Source organism: Bison bison, unplaced genomic scaffold (genome assembly GCF_000754665.1).
Source record: "Bison bison bison isolate TAMUID 2011002044 unplaced genomic scaffold, Bison_UMD1.0 scf7180017864053, whole genome shotgun sequence".
NCBI lineage: Eukaryota > Metazoa > Chordata > Mammalia > Artiodactyla > Bovidae > Bison > Bison bison.
The window spans coordinates 5,449,218-5,461,065 of NW_011494625.1; positions in this window are offsets into that span (position 1 = coordinate 5,449,218).

The window sequence follows — 11,848 nt, forward strand, 5'->3', positions numbered from 1 at the left end:
TATTAACCTTCTTGGACCCACTCAAAGGAGCTGAGTTCTCTTGATAATTTTAATGGTGCGTTTTCAGTTGCAAGGCCAAAGAACTCTTCCTGTTTACAAGCATGAAATTGACTCACTTTGTCTTGAAGGTTTAGAGCAGGAAAGAACGGTTTGAGGTCAGATGAGAAATTAAAGCTCAGAGAGGTTAAGGGACTTGCCCCAAATCACACAGCTATTAATGGGGGGACCAATGACCAGAACACAAGTGTCTTAACAATCAGGCCAGTGAGTTTTCACTATTTCTTGAATTACTTTGTTTTGTACCCAAGTTCTAAAATTTTCAAGTGTATTTCTCTTGCTTGAATTAGTGTATCACTTGATTATGTGAGGTCTGATGAAGTTATTAAAGAGAAGCTGTGTACCTACAAATGACTTTTTTAATGCCATGTCAGATTCCATGTTTTGCAAAACTGTGTTAATCAGAAATGTGTGAGTTTTCTCATGAAAGAACTCAGATATTTCAGATAGACTTCTACATGTTGAACTAATCAGCAAAGTTAAGAAATGTATTCAATATTGACCAATCAGTAATTCCAGTTTCAACCTTTTAAAACTCATGTGAATGCCTATTTTCCTGGGAAATTCACCACAAGAAGGTTAGCGGTTAAGCTCTGGCTACCTTGTTTTAGCAGCCTGTACAGTACCATGTTTGAGTCATGTATATTTGTATATAGAAACTGCACTCTAATTTGCTGATTTTTTATCTAATAGTTATGTCATTTGTTGAAGAGCAGTATTGAAGGCCCTAACAATAATTATAAATTAGGCTATCTCTACTTTCCAGCCTTTCAGTTTTTCCTTTATGTGTATAAGACTCTATTATTTGGTATATACAACTTCAGAATCACTTACCTCCTGGTGATTAATCCTTTTAACATTTGTAATGTATCACTTTGTCTCTAATAAGTTTCTTTGCTCAGATAAAGCCTACTTTATCTGATATTAATATTATTCTTTCTTTTTGAATTAATGCTTACATGGTACATATTTTTAATCTTTTTACTGTCAGCCTATCTATTTTGTTGACATTAAAGCAAGTTTCATGTAAGTATCATAGACGAGTTGTGAGGCACTGTGCCAGTCTCTGCCTTTCAATAGATATATTTAGGCAGTTACAGTTAAGGTAGGTTTTAGTTTATTAGGACTTAAGTTTTCCACTTAGTTACTTGTTTCCTCCTTGTTTCCTCTGTTTTTTGTTTGTTTTTTACCACTGTTCCTCCTTTCATGCCTGCTGTGTGTTCATTAAACACTTCTTAAGATTCTGTCTTGGTTTAATTATAGTATTTTTGAGTGTATCTGTTTGTGTCGTTTTCTTAATGATTGCTCTGGGTATGACAATATACACATGTGACTTATTACAGCCTGCTGGCATTACAGTTTGCCTCTTGGATTTCTTACTTCCATTTTAGTCCCTTCACTTTCCCCACTTTTAATATCATACTCTTAGAAATCAGATTGTGTTACAGTTTTTGTTCTCCTCATCAAGTAATTTTTAAAACTCATGAGAAGAGTTAGTCTATTGTTTAGGCCACATATCTGCTCTCGACATTGTTCTTTCATCCTTTCTGATGCTTCAAGCTTCATCCTTTTGTCATCGTCTTCCAGTTAGAATTATAGACATCCCTCAAGATCCTTGGGTGATTAATTTTAAGACCTCCTGCAGATCCAAAATCCAAACATGCTCAAGTCCCTTATATAAAATGGTGTAGCATTGGCCTATAACCTAGGTACATCCTCCTGTACGTGTTAAATCTCTAAATTACTTATAGTCCCTACTGTAGAATAAATGCTATGTACAGGCAGATCTTGGGGATATTACAGGTTCAGGTCCAGGCCACCACAATAAAGCAAATAACATCATAAAGTGAGTCACTCACAATTTTTTGGTTTCCCAGGGCATATAAAAATTGTATTTACAGCCTTCTATAGTTGGAGATCAGCCCTGGGATTTCTTTGGAAGGAATGATGCTAAAGCCGAAACTCCAGTACTTTGGCCACCTCATGTGAAGAGTTGATTCATTGGAAAAGACCCTGATGCTGGGAGGGACTGGGGGCAGGAAGAGAAGGGGACAACAGAAGCTGAGATGGCTGGATGGCATCACTGACTCGATGGACATGAGTCTTAGTGAACTCCGGGGGTTGGTGATGGACAGGGAGGCCTGGCGTGCTGCGATTCATGGGGTCGCAAAGAGTCGGACACGACTGAGTGACTGATCTGATCTGATCTGATCTGATAGTTTATTTAGTGTGCAGTAACATTATTTCTGAAAGAATGTACATAACTTAATTTAAAAAATACTTTATTAGTAAAAAATGCTAACCATCATCTGAGTCATTGTAGAAACATCAAAACTCACTGATCACAGAACACCAAACAGATATAATAATAATGAAAAGGTTTGAAATATTGTGAGAGTTATCAAAATGTGACATAGAGACACGCAGTGACAGATCTGTTGGAAAGTTGGTGCTGATAGACTTACTTGATGCAGGGTTGCCACAGACCTTCAATTTAAAAAAAAAAAAAAGGCAATTATCTGTGAAGTACAATGAAGCAGAGTGCAATAAAATGAGGTGTGTCTATGAATAGTTACAAAAACAATAAAAATTTTATGTTAATAATTTCTGTCTGGCAAATTCAACTTTTGCTTTTTGGAACTTTCTGGAATTTTGGGAGGTGGGGAATATCTTTGACCCACAGTTGGTTGAATCTGTAGATGTGGAACTCATAGATATAGACATGTTCAGTCATGTCTGACTCTTTGCAACCCCATGGACTGTAGCCCGCCAGGCTTCTCTGTCCATGGAATTTTCTAGGCAAGAATACTGAAATGGGTTGCTATTTCCTTCTCTAGGGGATCTTCCCGACCCAGGGATCGAATCCAGGTCTCCGGCATGCAGGCAGGTTCTTTGCCAACTGAGCCACCAGGGTCTTTATAGATAGGGAGGGCTGACTGTAATTCCTGTAGCCATGGTTTAAGGGCAAGTCTGCTAGTAACAAAATTCTTTTAAGTTTTCCTTCATCTGAGAATGTTTTTATTTCCCTTTCATTCCTAAAGAATAGTTTTCTAAGATACAGAATTCACTGTTAACAGTTCTTTTCTTTCAGCACTTGAAAATACTGTGCAACTTCCTTCTGGCCTCCACTGTTTTAGGTAAGAAACATGCTTTTATTTGAAGCTATGTTCCGCTATGGTTAATGCTTCATTTGTCTCTGGTTGTTTTGAAAACTATCTTTAGTTTTCTGAAGTGTATTTACAATGTGTTGTGGCTTGAATTTCTTTGGACTTCCCATATTTGGAGATTGTGTAGTTTCTTAAGTCTGTAGATTTATATCTTTTACCAAATTTGAGAAATTTTCAGCCATTAAAAAAAATGCTCTTTCAATCTAACTCTTTTTCTATTTTCCTTCTGGATCTCCAATGGTATGAATTTTGGATCTTTAGTTGTTGTCCCACAGTTCCCAAAGGCTCTTCTAATTAGATTTTGTTTTTTTCCGGTCTATTTTCTCTCTGGTTTTTGACTTGAGTAAATTGGTCCAGAAATGATGTTTGGCAGAAACTAGCACAATTCTGTAAAAAAATTATCCTTCAATAAATAAATGGAACTTCCTTTAAAAAAAAAAAAAGGTTAATTGGTTGTATCCTCTGTTATCTCTACTCTGGTACTGAGCCCATTCAGTGAGGTTTTTTGTTTTTCTTCTATTACTGTATCTTTCAATTCTATAATTTTAATTGGGTTCTTTTTTATAGCTTCTACTTCTTTGTGGATATTTTCTATTTTTTATCTGTTTCAAGAGAATTTTCAATTGCCCATTAAAGCATTTTTTAATGCTTCATATTAAATTAATGTAAAGCTGCTTTACACTCTCTGTCAGATAAATCCAATATCTTATTCATTTCTGTGTTGGTAGAAGTTGATTGTTTCTTTGAATTCAAGCTGTGCTTTTTCTGGTTCGTGGTATGGCCAGGGTTTTCAGTTGTATCCTAGAAATTTTGATTATTATCTTAAGACTCTCTGAATCCTATTTAAATCTTTTATTTGAGCGATCAGTCACCCTGTTAAGGTTAGCACACAGGTCCTGGCCTGACTTTCGTAGACCATGGTTCCAATGACAACCTAATTTCCTGAGCCTTTGTGATGCTACCTTGATTTACTTTGTGTATTTGGTGCCACCGGGGTCCCAATATTACAACCAAAAGTATCTCTGGACGTTACCAAAAGTCCATGGGGAGAAAATCACCCCTAAAGTGAAGACCATTACTCTATAGAAACCAAAAGAATTCAACGTCCTCCATATGGACCAGGCCATGATCCTGTGGGGAGATGGGAGCATGCTCTCCCCTGACGCTTTGGAGAAGCACCTCAGGACCTCAGTTTGTGTTTACATGCACTGGCTTGGGATGAGGAAAGGCTTTATTTGCCTCTTGTTCCATCTCAAATTTATGCTCAGGGAGGATATTGATAATGACTCCTATAATGGACCAGAATTTGATTTCCTGTAGAACCCAGCTCAGAGATTAATCTAGCCCTTGACAAACAAGTGGTCTTTATTAAGGAACTACAGCTATCGAGTTTCAAGGTGAAATCCTCTTAGTATTACGTCTATGGCAGGCATATTTATACATTCTGCTTTAAGACATCTGCCAAAGATTGTTATCTAATACATCTTTTTTTTTTTTTTTCATGTTAGTTGGTTTTCTTCTCATTTCTGCATTGCTGAAATGACATCAGGCGACCTTTTGAAAGTTTTTTTGCTTTTCTGCCTGGAAACATAGGGCAGTGTTTCATAAAAGCAAGGAAAAGGTTGCTGTGTTTTTTGTTTTGTTTTGTTTTTAAATCCCCTTAACAAAAAAGTAAACAAAAAGATCCAAAAACACACACAAACTGCCAAATTGTTCATTGCAGAGTTGACTCATTTGGTCAAAAGGAGTTGTTTTGGTTAATAATTTACTTGACTGACCCCTGAATAGAAATGCCACACTTGACCTGTATGAAAATGAAGTGAAACCTCCCGGAATACTTGTTTACAAAATGGCTGAAGTTTAAGGTCAAATCTGTAGGCCCCTTTGGCATTTTCTGTCTGCCAACCCTGTCTGAATCATTATGTATCAATTATTCATCTAGAATGTTTCACATTGTCTGGTTGGTGGAGGTACATTTTCCATCATTCTCCTCCAGAATCATGGCATTTTGGGGCTACTCAAAGGGATTCCAGTTTTTATTGGTGCCAAAAATAAATCACATGCCAATGCAGAATAAACTCAACATATCTCTCTCTTACCTTCAAGAACAGTAGATTTCTTTGAAATCTGGCCTGCTCAGGATGAGAATGTTTTATGGCTTGTGAGCTCCTGTTGACAGAAGCACAGCTGCTTCTCAGCTGGTCAGAGGTAAGGTCTCTTCCTGACCCTCTACTCCAGTATCAACCCTTTGTATACTTGTCTTCAAAGATATCAAAACTTTTCCCATGATATTCTGCCTTTTCCCCTTCCCTATCCACCTTCCAAGATTCAGAGGGAGTAATGTTAAAATGATATGGAAAAGGTCTACATAGGGAGTAGATGAAGCCTAGCCACTTGTCTTCAAGGCTGACCTCAAACCACGAGCCCTCTTCGCCAATGAGCTACTTGAAGTGCTGAGGAGGTGACTTTTTTTCTGTTCTCGGAAACAGTGATTGTTTCACGGCAGGCCTATTGACTCCCAACTGTTGTAATAACACAGAACAGCTTTTACAAAGTTTTTGGGTCTTTGATGGTGTTAAAGAGAGCATCCCTGGTCCTATGAGTCTAGTTGTAGCTTTCAAAGTGAGGACCGTCTCAGGAGCTAAGAGAGAATACACTGGGCCTAGAAGCCAAGTGCCACACAGGAAAACCCAGCGCGCAGTCCCAGCACTGCTGCTCTTCTCCCATCAGGGACATCACTACAGCGCTACTGAGAGAGAGGGGGTGACTGAGGAAGGGTTTGCAAAATGCTGGATGATTTGGGTGGGCCTCAGATTGCTTTCTGTTTGGTGAGCCTACTGGTCTGCAGCTAAATGTTGACTTCCAAAGAAGCGTGGACTCCGGAGTGAAGTGAGGCAAAGCCTGGTCACTTAATGGCCAAGAGTGTGGGCTCCGAAGTCAGTGTGTCCTTCTTCAAATCCTAGTTTGACTTCTCCTCACCTGTGTGACAGCAAGCAAGTGAATGAATCTCTGAATCTCAGTTTCTTCAACTGTAAAACGGGATAATAAGAGTGCCCAACTCATCAGAGGTTGAATGAGACAGTACATGTGAAGTGCTAAGTAAGTACTCAGTCAGTGTTAGGTTTCATGATGGGAATTACCCCCAGCCCGTCTGTCCTCACAGCTGGCACCTGGTCAGAATGCCCGTCTAACCGACAGGTACCTCACTGCTAGAAAGTACAGGAACGGAAAGTGGCAGGGCCAGCTTTCACAGTGTATCTTTGGTGAAGGGCATGCTGAGGTGCTAAATCTGTCAAATAGGTTCTTCGTTGCAAGAAGGCTGAACTCTTTGCAGAAAACATTTGATGGGAACAATTTCCAAGCATATTTTAGAATTCTCTTAAGGTCAACATTAACTTTTAAACTGAAGAAGAGCTGTTACTCTTGACCTGGGGCTTTCCATTAAGTCTGTAACTCAGAATTTCCCAGTGCACCCTGAGTAGCTTCTTAGGAATTGAAAAGAGCAACTGAAATAGACTTGAAGTCCAAGGTTTGTGGATTATCACACCTCTTTCTTTGTGTGTGTGTGTGTGTGTGTGTGTGTGTGTGTAATGGGGGCGAGTTCATGTGGGCAAGGGTAGATAAGAAGAAAAGTAAATGCTAAGTGTTGACCTGGAGTCTTTGCTTTAATCAAGGGGGATTGTAAGTAATAATCAGAAGTCTTCTGCTAACAGAGTGACATATGGAAAAATTCAAGTGTGTTCAACTGTTGACCAAATTCTGAAGCCTCCGAAAACTGATTTTGAATTCATAGCCCAAATATTATCTAGTTAGTATTTTCTTCTGAAGGAATCAGAGAGCAGGAGTGACTCTTCCTCCACTCAGATGGGGACACACGTATGTGGCTCTGATGGACACACAGGGGCCCAAGGATCCTGGGAGTTCTCTGAGTTTGAGAAACAGAGAAACAGCTCTCAGGACCACAGAGATCGTAGACGGGGAAGAAAAGGGAAGAAGTTGCCAAACGTCCTCCTGTCTCTCCGCCCTGCCGCTTCCAGCCCCAGCCCAGCAGGGGGACAGCGGGACCCTGAGCTATGGAACTTTCCCCAAGTGCACAGAAGAAGGAGCCCCTGGGCCCATGTCTAGGGCTCCCGAGGGGGTGCAGTGTGAACCCTCTCAGGGACCCCCCACTGGGCAGACCAGAGGAGGGTATTTCAGCCTCGCATCCTGCATGGATTCCATGGTCAGAGTGTGTCCTCTCAGAACTCACGTGTTGAAACTCTAGTTCCCAACTGGCCGGTGTTTGGAGACGCTTTGAGGGGTAATTAGGTCATGAGGCTGGAGCCCTCAAGACGGGATTAGTGCTCTTATGAGAATACACTGGACAGTTTGCTTCCTGTCTCTGCTCTCTGCCTTGTGAAGATACAATGAGAAGACGATGATCTACAAGCCAGAGTGGTCTCACACCAGACACTGGGTCTGTGGGCACCTTGGTCTTGGACTTTTTGCCTCCAGAACCATGTGGCATAAGTTTCTGTGCTTAAGTCACCCAGTCTGTGGTGTTTTGGTTGTCTCTGCCTGAGCTATCTAAGACAGTGGGTACGTACACTCCACCGCCCCTCCATCTCTGTGGGTGGGCAGAGACATGTTCACAATGTGAGACAAAGTGAGGTTGCATCCCTTTGGCCTGGTGCAGACTGAGTCTGTTGAAGGGTAGACTGAGCACCTCTTCAACTGCCTTAGAAAAGGACCAAGATGAGGAAATAGAACATGTCCTCTGAAGTGCGGAAACTACGCGGTTATTGTTGTGCAGTCGCTCAGTCGTGCTCGACCCTTTGCAACTCCAGGGCCTGCAGCACACCAGGCTTCCCTGTCCTTCACTATCTCCCGGAGTTTGCTTAAACTCACGTCCACTGAGTTGGTGATGCTATGCACCCATCTCATCCTCTGTTGCCCCCTTCTCCTTCTGCTCTCAATCTTTCCCAGCTAAAACCATAGCTATTAAGTATTGGCCATTTAAAATTATTATGACATATTATTTTCATTAATTCATTAAAACAAAGATCTGACCCACATAAATAATAATGCACTGTTTAGTAAGCACATCAGTGGCCCAAGCATGTACAAAGCACTTTACACAAATTCTCTCATTGTTTTCCTTCCCACGGCCCTCCAAAGTAGCTTCTATTGTGCTGTTTTACAATCGAGGAAGCCACATCTGAGGATCTGAGTGGTTAAATAACTTATCCAAGGGCATAACAGTAAATAGCAGAACTGGGACTTGAAGGCATTTCTCTCTGACTCAGAAACCAATTATCATATGGGGACTCTGTGTGCTTTCTTTGAAACTACTCTGTGAATCTAAAGTCATTCCAAAATAAAGAAGGTTATTTGAAAAATAACATTCATTGTCTAAATCGATTTACTAGGCTATTTTTTCAAGCAACTTGTGAGACTTTTGCTTTGTTTATTTGCTAAATTTCCTGGAAGTTTTGAAAGTGCGTTACATCGTCACCTGGGGGTTCTTCCGGCATCTATATTCCTAAGTGTTCTTTTATTTCTTCACGTAGAACACTCAGAGTAGAGCCTGCCACGTGGAAAGCTCTCAATAAATGTTAGTCATCACCGTCATGATTATCATCATCACTGTCTTCACAAACAACCATTGGTTACTTTATATTTTAAAAGCCAGCGAACATATTAATCCCCCCTCCTAGACAGTGAACGACTCAATAGTAGGGCCCATAGTAGGTGCTTAACCTATTATTGAAACAAATAAATCCCTGTGCTCACAATTAGATCTCGCAGGAAAGACTCTTCTGACCAATGGGCGGTTTGTTCCTGCTTCTGTTTCTAATTCTCCTTAGACCTGGAGGAGCAGGGGTGTTGTCAAAGTGCTGTGTCCTCCGTGACTCTTGGCCACTTTGTAAGAGAAGCATCCTTGCTCCAGCCAGCTGATGGCTTGGGGTCGGGATGCAACTGACTTAAAAGCCCCCATTCCTAAGACAGTTTTCCTCTTGCATGTCCTCCTTTGGCTCTAACTCAGTCAGGTCCAGCTCCCCTCTTTGCTGTGTTGTGCATCAGGGGAAAATCCACAAACGGGAACACAATTGGTGTGCTCCCTCATCCCTCACGGACACAATTTAAGAGGAGGCAGATTGTCTTTTCTTGCTGTCATGTTCGCTTCATATGCCATGTCCCCATTTTCACTAAATGCCAACAACTGTTTATGAATCCCCAGGAGCCGGCAAGATTAGGGGCATGGTTCCAGAAGCCTGATGCATCAGGAAATGTGAACTCTGAAAAACAAAAGTTTTCACTGAGGCTTTGCTGAGCTAGCACACTCTGTGTGTTCACTGAGACGGCAGGCCCCATCACATGAGTTTGCTCAACCAACTGGTGATGCCTGACCAGGGTACGGCTTTCAAAGATGTTAGTTCTAGGTAATTGCTGGAAAAACCCTCTAGCTCAGCACTACCCAACAGAACTTGTTGCAACGCTGGAGATTTTTACGTCTACCTTGGCCAATAAGGTAACTACAAGCCACATGTAGTTATTAAACACTTCAACTATAGCTAGTGCAAGTGAGGAGCTGTCTTATCTGTTTTAACTTACTGAGACTTAACTTGCTTTATGTGGCTAGTGGGGAAGTCCAGGAGGCTTAGTGGTAAAGAATCCGCCCACAATGAAGGAGGTGTGGGTTTGATCCCTGGGTCAGAAATCTCCCCTGGAGAAGGAAATGGCAACCCACCCCAGTATTCTTGCCTGGGAAATTCCATGGACAGAGGAGCCTGGCTGAATACAGTCCATAGGGTCACAGAGAGTCGGACTCGACTGAGCACCTAAACAGCAACAAAGTGAGGATCATATTGGGTAGTGCAGCTCTGGGTGAGCAAGACTGGGAATGCAGGACACTCAACATTAAAACAAGACAATCCCAGGCAAACTAGGATACTCAATCACTCTAAAGCAGATATAATGTTTGGCATTTTGGGAAGCGTGAATTAGACATGTGCTGGCTATAGTGTAGAGTGAAAGGGAGAGAAACACAGAGGCAAGACAAGGAACTGAGTTTTCCTTCCCAAGCAAAACACACAAAAAATATTCTTTCAAATGAAAGGATTAATGTGCTCATGGAGTTGATTCTTCAAACTGAAATAGCCTATGTAAAACTGCAATAAAAATATGAATATAGGAAACACCAATAAGACACTTATCCTCAGACTACCTGAGGACACCATCAGTAACCTACTTGAGCATATTTTGAAGCCCACTCAGGTGGGAAAATAGAAGGTAATTGATGAATTCACTGAAAAACCATGCTTGTCTTGATTTCCTCCTCCCAGCCAAGGGAAGGGTTAAGAACCCTTAGAAGTTTCTTCTTGGATATGCTTTTCATGGGAAAGTTTTCTCTACCCCAAAGTCTCATCTACCTGCCAGCCAGCAAGCCTGAAACTCACCTTGAGTGGCTTCCTCTGGAGTAAGCATTGTCCCCTGTTAAAATACAGATATCTTCTAAGAGGGGTCACAGAGGACCATGTATTTGTATCATTTTGTAATTCAAAAATTTATTAGATTGATCTGAACTACCAAGATTGTGAAGGAATGAAATAAAGCAGTAGTCTCCCAACACCTTTGATTATGTATTCTTATCAAGAAAACTTTTGAACTCTGTCCCCAGTATATGTATATTTATTGGTATTCTGTCTATCCAAGAATACACAGAAGAACTGTACGAAAAAGATCTTCATGACCCAGATAACCACAATGGTATGATCACTCACCTAGAGCCAGACATCCTGGAATGCGAAGTCAAGTGGGTCTTAGGGAGCATCACTACAAACAAAGCTAGTGGAGGTGATGGAATTCCAGGTGAGCTATTTCAAATCCTAAAAAATGATGCTGTGAAAGTGTTGCACTCAATATGCCAGCAAATTTGGAAAACTCTGCAGTGGCCACAGGACTGGAAAAGGTCAGTTTTCATTCCAATCCCAAAGAAAGGCAATGCCAAAAAGTGTTCAAACTACCGCACAATTGCACTCATCTCACACACTAGCAAAGTAATGCTCAAAATTCTCCAAGCCAGGTTTCAACAGTACGTGAACTGTGAACTTCCAGATATTCAAGCTGGATTTAGAAAAGACAGAGGAACCAGAAATCACATTGCCAACATCTGCTGGATCATCGAAAAAGCAAGAGAGTTCCAGAAAAACATCTATTTCTGCTTTATTGAGTATGCCAAAGCCTTTGACTGTGTGGATCACCACAAACTGTGGAAAATTCTTAAAAAGATGGGAATATCAGACCACCTGACCTGCCTCCTGAGAAATCTGTATGCAGGTCAGGAAGAAACAGTTAGAAGTGGACATGGAACAACAGACTGGTTCCAAATCGGGAAAGGACTACATCAAGGCTGTGTATTGTCACCCTGTTTATTTAACTTATATGCAGAGTACATCATGAGAAATGCCGGGCTGGATGAAGCACAAGCTGGAATCAAGATTGCCAGGAGAATATCAATAACCTCAGATATGCAGATGACACCACCGTTATGGCAGAAAGTGAAGAACTAAAGAGCCTCCTGATGAAAGTGAAAGAGGAGAGTGAAAAAGTTGGCTTAAAGCTCAACATTCAGAAAACTAAGA